Source organism: Tamandua tetradactyla, chromosome 7 (genome assembly GCF_023851605.1).
Source record: "Tamandua tetradactyla isolate mTamTet1 chromosome 7, mTamTet1.pri, whole genome shotgun sequence".
Classification (NCBI taxonomy): Eukaryota; Metazoa; Chordata; class Mammalia; order Pilosa; family Myrmecophagidae; genus Tamandua; species Tamandua tetradactyla.
The window spans coordinates 63,133,938-63,152,405 of record NC_135333.1 but is presented as its reverse complement, the minus strand read 5'-3'; the positions used below and the strand labels follow the sequence as shown (position 1 = coordinate 63,152,405).

The 18,468-nt window shown below is 38.1% G+C and overlaps 1 protein-coding gene and 1 pseudogene across 17 annotated transcripts in view; one reads left to right on the top strand and one right to left on the bottom strand.

Annotated features, from left to right (window-relative positions):
• Positions 1-18,468, top strand: part of ERC1 (ELKS/RAB6-interacting/CAST family member 1) — a 755,438-nt gene that overhangs the window by 309,921 nt on the left and 427,049 nt on the right. The window lies entirely within an intron of this gene.
• On the bottom strand, positions 13,844-16,313 carry LOC143689738 (E3 ubiquitin-protein ligase XIAP pseudogene; annotated as a pseudogene).

The following is an 18,468-nucleotide window of genomic DNA, read 5'->3' as shown; positions in this document are numbered from 1 at the left end:
TGCCTGTTTTGCAAACGAGTTCATTTTATTGATATAAGTTTAGGGCAAAGTAGAATTGGTTCTTCCTTATCGTTTCATTTTCCCTGCATTACTACACTGCTATGTTACTGTAACAGCCATCTAATTGTGTCCTCTACCCCTCTTTTCCCCTGCTTTTGATTACCCTTCAGTTGGTTTTCCAAATTTATGGAAATCTGATTATAACATCTCTCTATGTCAAATATTTTATACTTAGGATAAATTATTGTTAAAAGAAAAACTTTTCATGAAATTTAGGATATCATGGCTTTATTGAGTTATTCATGAATTGGGCAGCATCCCATTCAGAAAGTAGAAGGGAGCTCCACAAGGGAGTAGGAAGGTGAAGCTTATCTGTAGGGTGAATGCAGAAGCAAGGGAGGAGATTTATTGACTAACATTAAGTTTCCATTTTGCATAGAGAGTCTTTTTTCTATTACAGAGAGGGAAGCAGATATGCATTAGTTAATATTGTATGTCCAATCTGTTAAACTATCTCTCCTGGACTGAAACAGGTTTATCACCAAGTGTTGCTTATCTCCCAGTTGTGTAGGATGCCTTCCATTGTTCCATTTTCTCCAAAAGTCCCTGCAAACCAATTATTTTCCAGGAAAGGATTTTCCTGGAAAATCCTTTTTCCCAAAGGGGTTTCTCCCAGCAATTTCCAATGCAAATGGGCATTTTATTTTACTTACCACCACAAATTCCTTGCTTTTCTTTTGGTTTGCTGAAGCTGGCAAAATACAGTATACCAGAAATGGGTTGGCTTATGCAATAGAATTTATTAGCTTACAAATTTACAGTTCTAACGTCATAGAAATGTCCAAATTAAGGTATCAACTTAATTAAGTATCAAATGTCCAAATTAAGGTATCAACCAAATTAAGGTATCAAATTAAGGCCTTCTCTGAAGACCTGCTATCAGTATGTTTGGGCTCCTCTATCAGATAACCAGGCACATGGAATCTGACTGTCCTTTTCTCCAGGGTTTCATTGTTTCAGCTTCTGACTTCTCCTTCTGTGGCTTTTTCTCTCAATTTCTCTGGTGCTTTTTCCATGAGCTTCTCTGGATTTCATCTCTTTTAGCTTCTGTCTGTATTTCTGTCTTTTAACCTGTTATAAAGAACTCTAGTAAGAGGATTAAGACCCACCTTGAATGGGGTGGGTCACACACATTTCAGTTGAAATAACCTAATTGAAAGGCTCCACCCACAAAAGGCCTGTACCCACAGGAATGGATTAAAAGGAAAATGGCCCCTTTCTGGCCTAGGTTTGATACAGTACAAGGAGAGTTGTTGGTCAGATAAAAAGAGATGAAGAAAAATATCAGCACCTGTGAAATGGGGTCAGTGTGGTGAGCGATGTATACAAAATCAAGTAGCATCTTGGTAACGGCACTCTGACTTGGTTGGAAATGGGCCAGTGAGAAAATAGGAGACCCAAGGAATGAAGTCTTGCAAGAACTGAGGCCGGTCTGAGTTGGACCAGAGTGGACCAAAGACGTCTTCTGTTGGAAGCTAGGAGCTGAAAGAGCAGAAATGTGTGGACAGAGAGGTCCATAAAAGCTTCCAAGGAGCCAAAGGAGGGATCTGGTCCAGGCGTGTTGTCATCATTGCTGCACTCCTTGGTGAGGCAGAACAGAGCTCCCTGCCAGCTGTGCCTAGATCTGTTGGTGTACAAGTATGAACCTTTGGAAGCAGACATGGTTGTTTTCTATGACAGTGACCTGAATCAGATGATAGATGCCAAGGCACAGGAGGGGTGTGAGAGCATCAGGAGATGCAAGGATGATCCCATACACAGCCTTGTGAGTGGAAACTCATTGAGAAAAAGGTGAAAAACCAGAAACTACTTAGGCGTCTAATCTTGGTACCTTTGATAAATTCAGTTTATCAGAAAAGAACATAACCATGTAAAAGGCTATCTTAGGTAAAAGTGAGTAAGTATCTTTGTGTAATGACATCCCATGAAAGGTACTATTAAATGGAGAAAAGAAGGTAGGAGGAAGAGGTGATTTTTATGGAAAATTGGGGCAATGTTGGTTGCCTTTTTTTGTTGTTGTTTTTTGTTTGGTTTGTTTTTTTTAGTGCATGGGCTGGGAATTAAACCTGGGTTTCCCACATGGCAGGTGAGAATTCTGCCACCAAGGTTGCCTTTCTTTTTTATTTTTCAATAAACTTTAAGATGAGTTCCAGATTATACAGTAGAAAGCAATTTTCTTAGTTTTCCATGCTGATGGAAAGGCTCCTGCTAAATGAAAAAAGCCATAAAATTATATTCACAAATATAGCACTCTATCTCAAAACATTTCACATGATTATTCACAACACTAAAACAATGACATAAGAATCAGTGATTCTGCCAGGTTGGTTAGATATAGTATGCCAATAATATAGTATGAAAAAAAAAATGCAAAATCTTCTAACGCAAATTACATCAAGTCAGAAATGCAAATTTGTTACTAAGTAGAGATAAAATGATAAACTATATAGTAATTTTAAATGTTACATTAATAATACATAAAAATGTAATAAATGCTGAAAAATCTATATGCATATCCCAAAACATTAGACTTTAAAATACAATCTTACCACACAAACATTAATGTTGTAGTGCACAATATATGTGATTGTCCTACTGTATTAAAGTGTCATTTAATATGTAGTGAAAGTTATGATACAGTGAAAAGAGGGGTTGAAGAAATAAATGATTGGCACTTCCCAGGAGAGATAGCTTGGTGAAGTTTCACCTTCAAATTATGTCCCAGGCCTGGCTCTGCCACTAACTAGCTATATAGCTCTGAACAAATCACTTCACCTTTGTGCTACAGTTTGCTTCACCTATAAAATAAGGGGGAAGAATTATATGTTCTTTAAGGTCACTTCTAGCTCTGGTGTTCTAATATGCTGCGAATGAGTATAAGTGTTTAAGAGTTAAATTGAAACTGATTATTAATGTGGAAATGAAACAACTGTTTCCACTAGGGAAGCTCAACTAAGTTTGAGGAGAGTATTTTTTTCAAGTTTTCATAAAAGAAATTTAAATATTTTAAGGGCTTGATCTATCTATTTATTGTAGTTTGTATCTTAACTATGAGAAACACCAAAAAGAATGATTAAGAGTCACTGAAAGAATTATCATATAAGAATTTCTTCTAACTTTTTGCTCAATTTCCAGGTCAAGGCAATCCAAACCCATGGAGGGTAAAAGGGTGTTAGGAAGGGGTTAGATTAACATTTATAGCAGGTGCTTTACATACATGGTCTCCTTGAACTCTCCTAACCTTTTTTCTTTTGTCATAATCTTTTTTTTTTTTTTATTAATTAAAAAAATTAACTAACACAACATTAGAAATCAATCCATTCTACATATGCAATCAGTAATTCTTAATATCATCACATAGGTGTATGGTCATCATTTCTCAGTACATATGCATCGATTTAGAGAAAGAAATAGCACGACAACAGAAAAAGAAATAAAGTGATAACACAGAGAGAAAACACAAATAAAAATAAAAAGTACAAAAATATATAAGAGAAAACAAAACAAAACAAAACAAAAAACTATAGATCAGATGCAGCTTCATTCAGCGTTCCAACATAATTACATTACAATTAGGCAGTATTGTGCTGAGCATTTTTTTTTTTTAGACATCATACCATTCTACATATGCAATCAGTAATTCTTAACATCATCACATAGATGCATGATCATCGTTTCTTAGTACATTTGCATCGGTTTAGAAGAACTAGCAGTATAACAGAAAAAGATATAGAATGTTAATATAGAGAAAAAAAATAAAAGTAATAATAATAAGAACAAAACAAACAAAACAAAACAAAACAAAAACCTATAGCTCGGATGCAGCTTCGTTCAGTATTTTAACATGATTACTTTACAATTAGGTATTATTGTACTGTCCATTTTTGAGTTTTTGTATCTAGTCCTATTGCACCGTCTGTATTCCATCAGTTCCAATTACCCATTATCTTACCCTGTTTCTAACTCCTGCTGAACTCTGTTACCAATGACATATTCCAAGTTTATTCTTGAGTGTCGATTCACATCATTGGGACCATACAGTATTTGTCTTTTAGCTTTTGGCTAGACTCACTCAGCATAATGTTTTCTAGGTCCATCCATGTTATTACATGCTTCATAAGTTTATCCTGTCTTAACGCTGCATAATATTCCATCGTATGTATATACCACAGTTTGTTTAGCCACTCGTCTGTTGATGGACATTTTGGCTGTTTCCATCTCTTTGCAATTGTAAATAACGCTGCTATAAACATTGGTGTGCAAATGTCCGTTTGAGTTTTTGCCCTTAATTCCTTTGAGTAGATTCTCAGCAATGGTATTGCTGGGTCGTATGGCAATTCTATATTCAGCTTTTTGAGGAACCGCCAAACTGCTTTCCACAGTGGTTGCACCATTTGACATTCCCACCAACAGTGGATAAGTGTGCCTCTTTCACCGCATCCTCTCCAGCACTTGTCATTTTCTGTTTTGTTGATAATGGCCATTCTGGTGGGTGTGAGATGATATCTCATTGTGGTTTTGATTTGCATTTCTCTAATGGCCAGGGACATTGAGCATCTCTTCATGTGTCTTTTGGCCATTTGTATTTCCTCCTCTGAGAGGTGTCTATTCAAGCCTTTTTCCCATTTTGTAATTGGGTTGGCTATCTTTTTGTTGTTGAGTTGAACAATCTCATTATAAATTCTGGATACTAGACCTTTATCTGATATGTCGTTTCCAAATATAGATTCCCATTGTGTAGGCTGTCTTTCTACTTTCTTGATGAAGTTCTTTGATGCACAAAAGTGTTTAATTTTGAGGAGTTCCCATTTATTTATTTCCTTCTTCAGTGCTCTTGCTTTAGGTGTAAGGTCCATAAAACCGCCTCCAATTGTAAGATTCATAAGATATCTCCCTACATTTTCCTCTAACTGTTCTATGGTCTTAGACCTAATGTTTAGATCTTTGATCCATTTTGAGTTAACTTTTGTATAGGGTGTGAGATATGGGTCTTCTTTCATTCTTTTGCATATGGATATCCAGTTCTCTAGGCACCATTTATTGAAGAGACTGTTCTGTCCCAGGTGAGTTGGCTTGACTCCCTTATCAAAGATCAAATGTCCATAGATGAGAGGGTCTATATCTGAGCACTCTATTCGATTCCATTGGTCGATATATCTATCTTTATGCCAATACCATGCTGTTTTGACCACTGTGGCTTCATAATATGCCTTAAAGTCTGGCAGCGCAAGACCTCCAGCTTCGTTTTTTTTTCCTCAAGATGTTTTTAGCAATTCGGGGCACCCTGCCCTTCCAGATAAATTTGCTTATTGGTTTTTCTATTTCTGAAAAATAAGTTGTTGGGATTTTGATTGGTATTGCATTGAATCTGTAAATCAATTTAGGTAGGATTGACATCTTAACTATATTTAGTCTTCCAATCCATGAACACGGTATGCCCTTCCATCTGTTTAGGTCTTCTGTGATTTCTTTTAGCAGTTTTTTGTAGTTTTCTTTGTATAGGTCTTTTGTCTCTTTAGTTAAATTTATTCCTAGGTATTTTTTTCTTTTAGTTGCAATTGTAAATGGGATTCGTTTCTTGATTTCCCCCTCCGCTTGTTCATTGCTAGTGTATAGAAATGCTACAGATTTTTGAATGTTGATCTTGTAACCTGCTACTTTGCTGTACTCATTTATTAACTCTAGTAGTTTGGTTGTGGATTTTTCCGGGTTTTCGACGTATAGTATCATATCGTCTGCAAACAGTGATAGTTTTACTTCTTCCTTTCCAATTTAGATGCCTTGTATTTCTTTTTCTTGTCTAATTGCTCTGGCTAGAACCTCCAACACAATGTTGAATAATAGTGGTGATAGTGGACATCCTTGTCTTGTTCCTGATCTTAGGGGGAACGTTTTCAATTTTTCCCCATTAAGGATGATATTAGCTGTGGGTTTTTCATATATTCCCTCTATCATTTTAAGGAAGTTCCCTTGTATTCCTATCCTTTGAAGTGTTTTCAACAGGAAAGGATGTTGAATTTTGTCAAATGCCTTCTCTGCATCAATTGAGATGATCATGTGATTTTTCTGCTTTAATTTGTTGATATGGTGTATTACATTAATTGATTTTCTTATGTTGAACCATCCTTGCATACCTGGGATGAATCCTACTTGGTCATGATGAATAATTCTTTTAATGTGTTGTTGGATACGATTTGCTAGAATTTTATTGAGGATTTTTGCATCTATATTCATTAGAGAGATCGGCCTGTAGTTTTCTTTTCTTGTAATATCTTTGCCTGGTTTTGGTATGAGGGTAATGTTGGCTTCATAGAATGAATTAGGTAGTTTTCCCTCTGCTTCGATTTTTTTGAAGAGTTTGAGGAGAGTTGGTACTAATTCTTTCTGGAATGTTTGATAGAATTCACATGTGAAGCCGTCTGGTCCTGGACTTTTCTTTTTAGGAAACTTTTGAATGACTGCTTCAATTTCTTTACTTGTGATTGGTTTGTTGAGGTCATCTATCTCTACTTGAGTCAAAGTTGGTTGTTCATGTCTTTCCAGGAACCCATCCATTTCCTCTAAATTGTTGTATTTATTAGCGTAAAGTTGTTCATAGTATCCTGTTATTACCTCCTTTATTTCTGTGAGGTCAGTAGTTATGTCTCCTCTTCCATTTCTGATCTTATTTATTTGCATCCTCTCTCTTCTTCTTTTTGTCAATCTTGCTAAGGGCCCATCAATCTTATTGATTTTCTCATAGAACCAACTTCTAGCCTTATTGATTTTCTCTATTGTTTTCATGTTTTCAATTTCATTTATTTCTGCTCTAATCTTTGTTATTTCTTTCCTTTTGCTTGCTTTGGGGTTAGCTTGCTGTTCTTTCTCCAGTTCTTCCAAATGGATAGTTAATTCCTGAATTTTTGCCTTTTCTTCTTTTCTGATATAGGCATTTAGAGCAATAAATTTCCCTCTTAGCACTGCCTTTGCTGCATCCCATAAGTTTTGATATGTTGTGTTTTCATTTTCATTCGCCTCGAGGTATTTGCTAATTTCTCTAGCAATTTCTTCTTTGACCCACTCGTTGTTTAGGAGTGTGTTGTTGAGCCTCCACGTATTTGTGAATTTTCTGGCACTCTGCCTATTATTGATTTCCAACATCATTCCTTTATGGTCCGAGAAAGTGTTGTGTAAGATTTCAATCTTTTTAAATTTGTTAAGACTTGCTTTGTGACCCAGCATATGGTCTATTTTTGAGAATGATCCATGAGCACTTGAGAAAAAGGTGTATCCTGCTGTTGTGGGATGTAATGTCCTATAAATGTCAATTAAGCCTAGTTCATTTATAGTAATATTCAGATTCTCTATTTCTTTGTTGATCTTCTGTCTAGATGGTCTGTCCCTTGATGAGAGTGGTGAGTTGAAGTCTCCAACTATTATAGTATATGAGTCTATTTCCCTTTTCAGTGTTTGCAGTGTATTCCTCACGTATTTTGGGGCATTCTGGTTCGGTGCGTAAATATTTATGATTGTTATGTCTTCTTGTTTAATTGTTCCTTTTATTAGTATATAGTGTCCTTCTTTGTCTCTTTTAACTGTTTTACATTTGAAGTCTAATTTGTTGGATATTAGTATAGCCACTCCTGCTCTTTTCTGGTTGTTATTTGCATGAAATATCTTTTCCCAACCTTTCACTTTCAACCTATGTTTATCTTTGGGTCTAAGATGTGTTTCCTGTAGACAGCATATAGAAGGATCCTGTTTTTTAATCCATTCTGCTAATCTATGTCTTTTGATTGGGGAATTCAGTCCATTAACATTTAGTGTTATTACTGTTTGGATAATATTTTCCTCTAACATTTTGCCTTTTGTATTATATATATCATATCTGATTTTCCTTCTTTCTACACTCTTTTCCATATCTCTCTCTTCTGTCTTTTTGTATCTGACTCTAGTGCTCCCTTTAGTATTTCTTGCAGAGCTGGTCTCTTGGTCACAAATTCTTTCAGTGACTTTTTGTCTGAGAATGTTTTAATTTCTCCCTCATTTTTGAAGGATAATTTTGCTGGATATAGGAGTCTTGGTTGGCAGTTTTTCTCTTTTAGTAATTTAAATATATCATCCCACTGTCTTCTAGCTTCCATGGTTTCTGCTGAGAAATCTACACATAGTCTTATTGGGTTTCCCTTGTATGTGATGGATTGTTTTTCTCTTGCTGCTTTCAAGATCCTCTCTTTCTCATTGACCTCTGACATTCTAACTAGTAAGTGTCTTGGAGAACGCCTATTTGGGTCTAATCTCTTTGGGGTGCGCTGCACTTCTTGGATCTGTAATTTTAGGTCTTTCATAAGAGTTGGGAAATTTTCAGTGATAATTTCTTCCATTAGTTTTTCTCCTCCTTTTCCCTTCTCTTCTCCTTCTGGGACACCCACAACACGTATATTTGTGCGGTTCATATTGTCCTTGAGTTCCCTGATATCCTGTTCAAATTTTTCCATTCTTTTCCCTATAGTTTCTGTTTCTTTTTGGAATTCAGATGTTCCATCCTCCAAATCACTAATTCTATCTTCTGTCTCTTTAAATCTATCATTGTAGCTATCCATTATTTTTTCTATGTTTGCTACTTTATCCTTCACTTCCATAAGTTCTGCGATTTGTTTTTTCAGTTTTTCTATTTCTTCTTTATGTTCAGCCCATGTCTTCTTCATGTCCTCCCTCAATTTATCGATTTCATTTTTGAAGAGGTTTTCCATTTCTGTTCGTATATTCAGGATTAGTTGTCTCAGCTCTTGTATCTCATTTGAGCTATTGGTTTGTTCCTTTGACTGGGCCATATTCTCAATCTTTTGAGCGTGGACAGTTATCTTCTGCTGCTGGCATCTGGGCATTTATTCAGATTTCTCTGGGTGTTGGACCCAGCAAGGTTGTAAGATTTTTCTGTGAAATCTCTGGGATCTGTTTTTCTTATCTTGCCCAGTACGTGGCGCACGTGGCACACGTTTGTCTCAAGTGTTTGGAATGGGTCTCCCCCAGTCACCGATCTCCGTGGCCTGGGGATTTCGGATCCAATTCTCTCCGTTGGTTCAGGGGCCGCGCGTGGTGGGGGCGTCAGCTGCCGCGGCTTGAGGGGACCCTGTGGCTGGTTGCGGGCCGCAGCGGGCCTGGGGGATTCCCCACCGGACCAGGAAGCCTCCCGTGGGGGGGGGGGGCTTCCGCGGCTTGGATAGCCCTCCTATCTGAGACTCGTATCCGCGGACTCGAAGCAGAGACTCGAAGCCGCCCGCAAAAGATGGGTGCCACCTGCCTCGGCTTGGGAAACTTGCTTCTCTGATACTCTCAGCCGGCCCGGAAAGGGGGGAGGGAGTAGCTCGGACCACCGCAGCTGCCGCTGATCGGGAAATCGCACGCCACTCGGGGGTCTCACTGCAGCCGAGTCTCGCAATCAGTCTAGCCAGCCCAGACTTTGGATAGCCCTCTGATCCGGGACTCGTAGCCGCGGACTCAAAGCCGAGACTCGAAGCCGCCCGCAAAAGAAGGGCGCCGCCTGCCTCGGCTTGGGAAACTTGCTTCTCCGATACTCTCAGCCGGCCCGGGAAGGAGGGAGGGATTAGCTCGGACCGCCGCAGCTGCGGCCGCTCAGGGGTCTCGCCGCAGCCAAGTCTCGCAGTCAGATTTGCCAGCCCAGACTTTGGATAGCCCTCTGATCCGGGACTCGTAGCCGCGGACTCAAAGCCGAGACTCGAAGCCGCCCGCAAAAGAAGGGCGCCGCCTGCCTCGGCTTGGGGAACTTGCTTCTCCGATACTCTCAGCCGGCCCGGGAAGGAGGGAGGGATTAGCTCGGACCGCCGCAGCTGCGGCCGCTCGGGGGTCTCACCGCAGCCAAGTCTCGCAATCAGACTTGCCAGCCCAGACTTTGGATAGCCCTCTGATCCGAGACTTGTAGTCGCGGACTCGAAGCCGAGACTCGAAGCCGCCCGCAAAAGTGTGGCGCCGGCCGCCTTGGCTGGGAAGCTTGTCTCTCCGAGTCTCTCAGCCAGCCCGGGAAGGAGGGAGGGATTAGCTCGGACCGCCGCAGCTGCGGCTGCTCGGGAAATCGCCCGCCGCTCGGGGATCTCACTCACCGCAGCTGAGTTTCGCAGTCAGACTAGCCAGCCCAGACTTGGTTACGCTGTGTGTCCATTCCCTGCTGTAGCCCTGGGAGCTGTTTTGTACTGTTTCTGTTCACCTATTAGTTGATTTGGAGTCGGAGGAACTAAGACGCATGTACCTTACTAAGACGCCATCTTGGATCTCCTGTCATAATCTTTTGAGATAGGTATTAGTTTGCTTATTTCACAGATGAAGAAAAGGCTGTCTTTTTTTTTCCTTAACAGATCTGACCAAAAAAGAACTTTTTCTGCCAAATATTCCTTCCTATTTTCTTATTTCTGGAGTGGAAATAATATGCAACCTATTCTATTTCTCCTACCTCTTCCACCCTTTTTCCCCATGCAACAACTGGGGAATCATCAGGAAATAAAACAATGATTTGGATCTAAAAAATAACAATATATGCAACTGTTCTAGTTTGCTAGCTGCTGGAATGCAATCTACTAGAAATGGAATGGCTTTTAAAAACGGGAATTTAATGAGTTGCTAGTTTACAGTTCTAAGGCCGAGAAAATGTCCCAATTAAAACAAGTCTATAGAAATGTCCAACCAAAGGCATCCAGGGAAAGATACCTTGGTTCAAGAAGGCTGATGTAGTTCAGGGTTTCTCTCTCAAGTGAGAAGGCACATGGCGAACACAGTCAGGGCTTCTCTCTCAGCTGGAAGGGCACATGGCGAATACGATGTCATGTGCTAGCTTTCTCTCCTGGCTTCCGGTTTCATGAAGCTCCCCGGTAGGTGTTTTCCTTCTTAATCTCCAAAGGTCTCTGGCTGGTGGACTCTCTGCTTTGTGGTGCTGCAGCATTCTCTGCTCTCTCTGAATCTCTCGTTCTCCAAAATATCTCCTCTTTTATAGAACTCCAATAAACCAATCAAGATCCACCCAAATGGGTGGAGACATGTCATCCCCTAATCCAGTTTAACAACTCTTCTTGACTAAATCATATCAACCAGGGAGATGATCTCATTACAATTTCAAATATACAGTATTGTATAGGGATTATTCTGCCTTTATGAAATGGGATTTATGTTAAAACATGGCTTTTCTTAGGGGGCATACTTCCTTTCAAACCAGCACAGCAACTAATGCTGTGGTAGTGGTCTCCATTCAGAGAGTTCAAAATACAAATTGTAACCACAAAATGAAAACATGAAAAAACAAATATCAAGGTTTAAATTGTATAACAACAAAAACATCAAAAGATCATAATACGCAGGGCCAAATCATATCATACACTCACCCTACCCACCTCAACCTATAAACAAAGGGAAAAATAATCTAGCAAGGAAGGCAATAGAAGTCATTAATTAATAAACTGGAATTTGCTTTATAAACATTAAACACCTTTCTCAAAAATTAAGACTTTTGATCAGCATACTAAATTATTACAAATAAAGATAACTGTTTATTACAAAACAATTTAAATTTTCTCAAGATTATTATTTACTGAACATAGTAAAATAGGTGATGATTTTGAAATCCTAGCATAAAGTTTAACAGAAAAGGAAAGTACTAAGAACTATACTGTTTTGGGTAGAAGGTGTTAGATCTGGTTATATCTTTGACCTTGGAAACGATCAATTTTAGCACAAATAGATGGGAAGGGTCCAGTACTTTTTATAGTATGAGTATAGACACACATTGTTATGTCTCTAGAAATGTGATTAGAAGTTGGGAGTGCTGAGTGATTTTAAGAACCTGAAGTAACAGTATTTCTAAACACTTCTTAAAAAACTTGCTAGCCACATTAGTTTTGTGCATTAAATTTCACAGCTCATGAAATAAAGGTAAATAAAGGTCTTGCTTAACTCTAAACATACAAGTTTTAAAGAAGAGTTTTAATGAACTGAGACTCCCAAAACAAAAAAGCCTTATGTTAAAACAATTCAGTCCTGGCTAACTAATTTGGAGCCGAAAATGAGAAAAACACATTTTGAAAACTTTAATACTTTTCTCCCCTTGTAGAAATATTTATATTTAAAACTTAGACTATACATATCAAATTTATCTTAATAAAAAATTTATCTTAATGAATATATAACTAAATCTAGATAGAAGAGAGTACAAAAGTAAAGAACTGAGGATTTACATAGTAATACAAAAACAAGGGCAGTCATTATTTAAGAAATTCTCATTTAAACTTGCAGTGCTTTTAATGAATATCACTTAAAAGTAGTAATCATCAGAGGTTAGGAGACCATGGCAATACTCTTTCTCTTAGAAAATACAATTTTTAACAGCATCACTCAAACTTTTCTCTGATGTGAAATGCTTCACTCACTCCTATAAGAGGTTGTTGTGAGAATCTCATAATGTGAATTCTGGGTGATATATGAAGTATTTAAAAATTTCTGTTTTTACTCATATTAAACTTTCATTTAAGTGTTTTTTTTTCCTTTTTAAATGTTTAAACAATGATTGTTCTTTTCTTGTCAGTATTTTATAATTTTGAAGAGGATTTAAGGATCTTGAGCGAACATTTATTACAGAAGTGTCTACTACTTATTCAAATGTTTTCATAGTCAAAAAACATACAAAAAATTTAGGTAAAGGAAAGACAGGACATTTTGTCCTATGTACATCTTAAACAATCATCTTAATGGTAAAAATTCACATGAAATTATAAGATGCAAGATGATATGGGAATCTCAACATGGAAAGCTGTAACTATAACTAGAGCAGCATACAAACATGCTTCTACTTTTACCTACATAAACTGACAGATGCTTTAAATACTGGGTTAACAAAGATCTTTTAGTAAAGTGACTTAGGCAGGCTTAAACTAGCAAAGATTAAAGATGAATCCTTACTAATTAGTTGGAAGATCTGATTTAATTTTAATTTTAATTTTACAAAATCAGAAATATTTATTTTGAAATAAGAGAAGACATGATCTACCTGTCAAAAAATTTGCCACTCAGAAATATTTTTCATCCATAAAGCAGGAAAAACATAAAAACATTTAAATTTTACATTGGCACTAAAAAGATTACCTGCCCTGCCTTCTTGGGTTAGAAAAACTTAAGCTGAGCAATAAATAGTTTTGCTGGTGTTTGAACATGCCTAAGTCTTTACATCAGTAAAATATTTTCTAAAAATTCTGATTACAAAAGTAATACATATTTACAAAAATTCAAATAGAACAACATTTAAAAAGTAGAAAGTGAAGGCCCCTTCCCAATTCCATCCCACCACCCCTTAAAAAAACCATGCTTAGTCTGTAAGTATAATTCAGTTAATCAACCAAATTTTTCATTCTTTTCAGCTAGGCTTAGCAAATGAAAACAGTTTGGTGCACGTCTTTCCAAACCTTTTGTTCTATACACTTCTGAACACATAACCCTTAATTTGGCTCATGCTACGTATAGAATTTTGCTACTTGCATTTTACATGTAATATATCTTTGACATCTTTTCATGTCAGTACATGCAGGCTACATGGTATTCTATCATTAAAATGTTGTTTAGAAATGGCAAATCACTTATTAAAATCATTCTCACAAATGGGTGTGTTTAATTTTAAAAGAAAGCAGACAGTCCTGAAACACAAAGACAAAAACCTAAAAGTGATCTCCACCTTTCCACCAGTGTGGAGAATTTCCTTTTTCACAAAAAAACCAATTATGTGATTGGAAAGATTGTCTAATCTCAACATTTATACCAAGTTTTCATTTGCTAAGCCTAGCTGAAAAGAATGAAAAATTTGGTTGATTAATTCAATTACACTTACAGAATACGCTGGTGTATTATATATACATGTTGTGATCAGTTATAATACGATGTTTCTTACCTATGTCTAGGATGTCTATGAGATAACAGTAAAAAATAGGATAAATAACATAGCTTATTTCCTGAAAACTCCAATAATTCAAATTTTAGATTGCCAACTAAAACATTATAGATTAAATTTTTTTCTACTCGGGTAGCAAATGTTAATGAAATTCGGTGCTGATTATTTAAAGTGGTTCATATCACACTTTCAGTCAGGGTAATAGCAGCAAAATGCAGAGTGGAGTTAGGTTAAGACATAAAAAATTTCTTCTTGAAAGTGATGATGGTGTAGCACATGGAACATTTGTCAACCACTTCAGCACGTTATTTTACAAGTGACCAGATGTCCGCAAGAAATAAAAACTACAGCAGTATTTTTATCCATACAGATTTTGCAGAGTTTTTCCTCTTGCAGGTGCCTTACTTGCCCTTCAGTATTAATCTCTATTAGGTATGCTTAAGAGTCACTAGTGGAGAACCTCTTTTGTGGCTCAGATGTGGCCTTTCTCTCTCTAAGCCCAACTCTGCAAGTGAAACCATTGCCTTCCTCCCTATGTGGGACATGACATCCAGGATGAAAATCTCCCTTGCTTTGGGAGATAAACCCTAGGGATGAGCCTGGCCCAGGCACCATGGGATCAATAATGCCATCTTTCTGCAATGAAGTCTCACTTGATGCGTCTTATGCTTTGACTTTCTGAGCACTCACTACATCTGCAATCAGAACCTCAAGTGATTTGTGGTTGCTCCCAGATGTCTGAATTTTTCTTCCATTATTTTCTTAATGTCTCTGAAACTGAATCCCATTTGTATAACTTCTTGTACCATAGGATTTTGGAAAATGGTATCATCAAGAATGGTATCCTTCTTTAGGTTAGTGATGGTGTTTTTTCAGCAGTTCTTCCCAGACACTCTTCAAGTGAATGGGTTAAATGAATATTATTTATGTATTCTTGCCCTTTCTCTTCTACCAGATATTTACACCCTGGGTACCAGGTTAGCATGTTGTTCCCACGGGTCTTCACTGGGCTTCCAATCAGTTAGTCCTCCTCCACAGTGAAAGCACTTTACTTTGTCACCTTCACCTAAAGCATAAAATCCAGCTCTTGCAAGCTGTTCCTTATTAATTGGGTATATCCACATCCCAAAAGTAATGATCCATGCTTCATGATCTGCCATAGCTGGATTTCTTGGAGGATTTGATGAATTTGGGAAAAGCCTATCAGAACTCACGACATCAAATTCACTTTGAGTATTAACATTCCGGTCCAAAACAAAGAAGAAATTAGGAAAATGTTGCCTGTGTTCTGATCATGCATGATCATAAGGTTCCCAATTTTTCAGTTTTCCACCGCAACAAAAGCACTGTACTTGATCATCAATACCTGTGTAGTAAAGTCCAGCACTAGCTAACTCTCTGGGGGTTAAGTGGGCATAGTCTGGCCAATTCTGAAATGACTTTAATCTCACTTATTCACTACACATGGTAGGGTTCCTCAGGTATATGGTATGTGATATATCTACCATCTGTCCAGTTCTCAAAAGATAATCTGCATGAGTCTTAGATGGGCTGTCTACAACAAAATAATTTCTGTTCCCCAGACAGTTTTCAACTTTGTACTGACCATTTAGGACCCAGAATTTGTAGATTGTGCAGCATTATTCTCAAAATAAAAGCCATTGATAAATCTGCAATTTGGAGATACTTTCCTGTGTCTTCCAACCACTGAGTCTCCATATTGCCATCTCTCTACTGCAACATGACAACTAAAGCACCATACAATATCTCCTTCCCCAGTATACAGAAAACCAGCTCGTGCCAGTGTTGATGCTGAAACAGGACTACTACTTGGGAAATTACCAAAAGTTTTTAATCTATTAAACTCTTCTACAAGTTCTTCCTCCTTATTGACGTCTGCAGGCATTCAACTTTGAGATCCTTCCAAACTGTTAAAAGTCATCTTCTCTTGAAAATAGGACTTGTCCACCTTTAGAATATGCTGGAGCGGTGACTTGGGCATCAATGATTGGAATTACTAGCTAATTTCCTCTTCCGGAAGCTCTTTGGTCCCTGTTTCGCATGCCCTGGCCAGACACATGCTACTCTGCTTCACACAAGGTACATGCTTCAGATCGGGAGGATATACAGGAAATCCCTGGCCTGGAGCGCCAGCTGTGACCACTTGTGGCACCCAGTGAGGTCTTGAGGGGAGGGTCCCAATATGGAAATGCCAACTCTGTTCTGCAGCCAGGCCTATTCACCCTCGAGCCGAGGCAACCCTTGATTAGCGCCATGCCCACCCGGGGTGTCAACATGGTCCCTCCATTTCCCTGAGCAGTAAGAGCAACCACAAAAAACATATTCCCCTGTCTCAGCTCCAATCCCAGCTGGCAGCTTGCCTTTTTTTTTTTTTTTTTTTTTTTTTTTTTTTTTTAGACAGAGAGAAGGAAGGAAGGATAGAAGGAAGGAAGGAAGGAAGGAAGGGAAACATCTTTAAACATTTTCTTGTTTTATTGTATTTTGTTTTTCCGTTTTTTGTTACATGGGCTGGGGCCGGGAATCGAACCGAGGTCCTCCGGCATAGCAGGCAAGCACTTTGCCCGCTGAGCCACCGCGGCCCGCCCCAGCTTGCCTTTTAATAAAAGTTTTTTTTGTCTTTCATAAAGATTGCCTTTTGCCATTTCTGCAATTACTGTATGACAGTGTATATGGTAACTGGTCACATGTAACAGTCTACTGCATACGTAAGAATGACTTGTATTAAATTTGGTGTGTTTTCATAGCCTAAACACAACTGATATCTAGCATCAAAGTCCAATTTAAAAGCAAATACTGTACAATATTTCCTAAAAGTAAAATATTTTGTGGTGATGAGACTATTTGGTTTAACATCACATTCTTCTGTGATGTCTTTTAAACTTTTTGGAAAGTGGTGTCATTTGTAGAAAAATTTTTGTTGGGTTCAATATTGTAAAAATTGTGAATTATAAGTGTTTGAAATATTTTTATGAAAAAGTAGACAGTTACTTTTGAAGACAATTGGCTTCTATTTAATATTGTGAGTTTAATTGTAAGTTTACAGAACCATCTGCTTTTAATGATTGTAAATAAACTCTCAAAATATAATTTCTAAGCTCCATGAAGAATATATGAATTGATGTTTAAATTTAAAAAATTAATAATCAAACAGAAACAAACTAAAGAACATGGCCTTTTCTGGGGTACATGATAGCTTCAAACTACCGTAGCATGATTAAGTTATTTGACTTTTGCTTACCTTTATTTTCCTTTATCTTTACACTGCTCCTCCAGCCTTAAGCTCTGGATATACTTAATTCTGAGGTTTCCCCCTGTCATGGTTAGGGACAGGTGTCAACTTGGCCAAGTTGTGGTACCTGTTCATCTGATTGGGCAAGTGCTGGCCTGTCTGTTGCAATGAGGACATTTCATAGGATTAGGTCATGATCATGTCAGCTACATCCACAGCTGATTTCATTTGTAATCAGCCAAAGGGGAGTGTCTTCTGCAATTAGTGATGCTAAATGTAATCATGGGAAGCCTTTTAAGGAGGACTCAGAGGAGACAGGTTCCATTCCTGCTTTGGCTGGTGAGCCTCTCCTGTGGAGTTCATCCAGGCTCTCCATCAGAGTCATCAGCTTTGCAGCCTGCCCTGTGGATTTTGGACTCTGTTCCTATGGTCACGTGAGACACTTTCATAAATTTTATATTTGCAAATGTTCCCTGTTGATTCTGTTTCTGTAGAGAACCCTAACTAATACATCTTGGTACCAGGAGTGGTTCTTAAGGAACAGAATCTTAAAAATGGGTTTTTATGAATGGTTTTCTACTCTGACTGGACTCAGAGACACTAAGGACACTGATTCCCGTAATCAGAATGACACTCCCAATCCATGGAGTGAGTTAACAAAGGAGATAGTCAAAATATCATCATTCGATTCTCCTAATGCTTCGCTTGTACGAAGCCAGACTCTTGGGGATAATGTTTTTGACACCTTTACAGAGTTTTGTAGAAATAAGAGTTATAGAGATGTTGGTTGGTTGTTGTTAGATACACTGACTACATTAGGGGGTGAAAGGGATGGGCTTAAGGCTTCAAACGAGAAGCTTAAGCGCTGTGTGAAAGATGTAGATGTTTCTATGAGTATCCTGAAGGAAAATCTTATTTCCTGTAGCCGTAGACTTGAGATCTCTGAAAATCAGACTCAGAATCTTATTGTTAGAGTAGCAACTTTACAACGTAAACTGAAATCTCAGTCTTGCATAGTGTCTGCCATTAAAGTGAGGGCATTGATTGGAAAGGAGTGGGACCCTGAAAAATGGGATGGTGACATATGGATTGATAATGATGTTGGGGGTGAGGTTGAAACCCTAAACCATGCTGAGCCTTCTCTAGATAACCCTGTAATAGTCTGCCCTGAGGACATAACCGCCCCACCTCCAGCCTGCCTTGAAGAATTGGCCACCCAACCTCCTCCTGAAGGGATTAG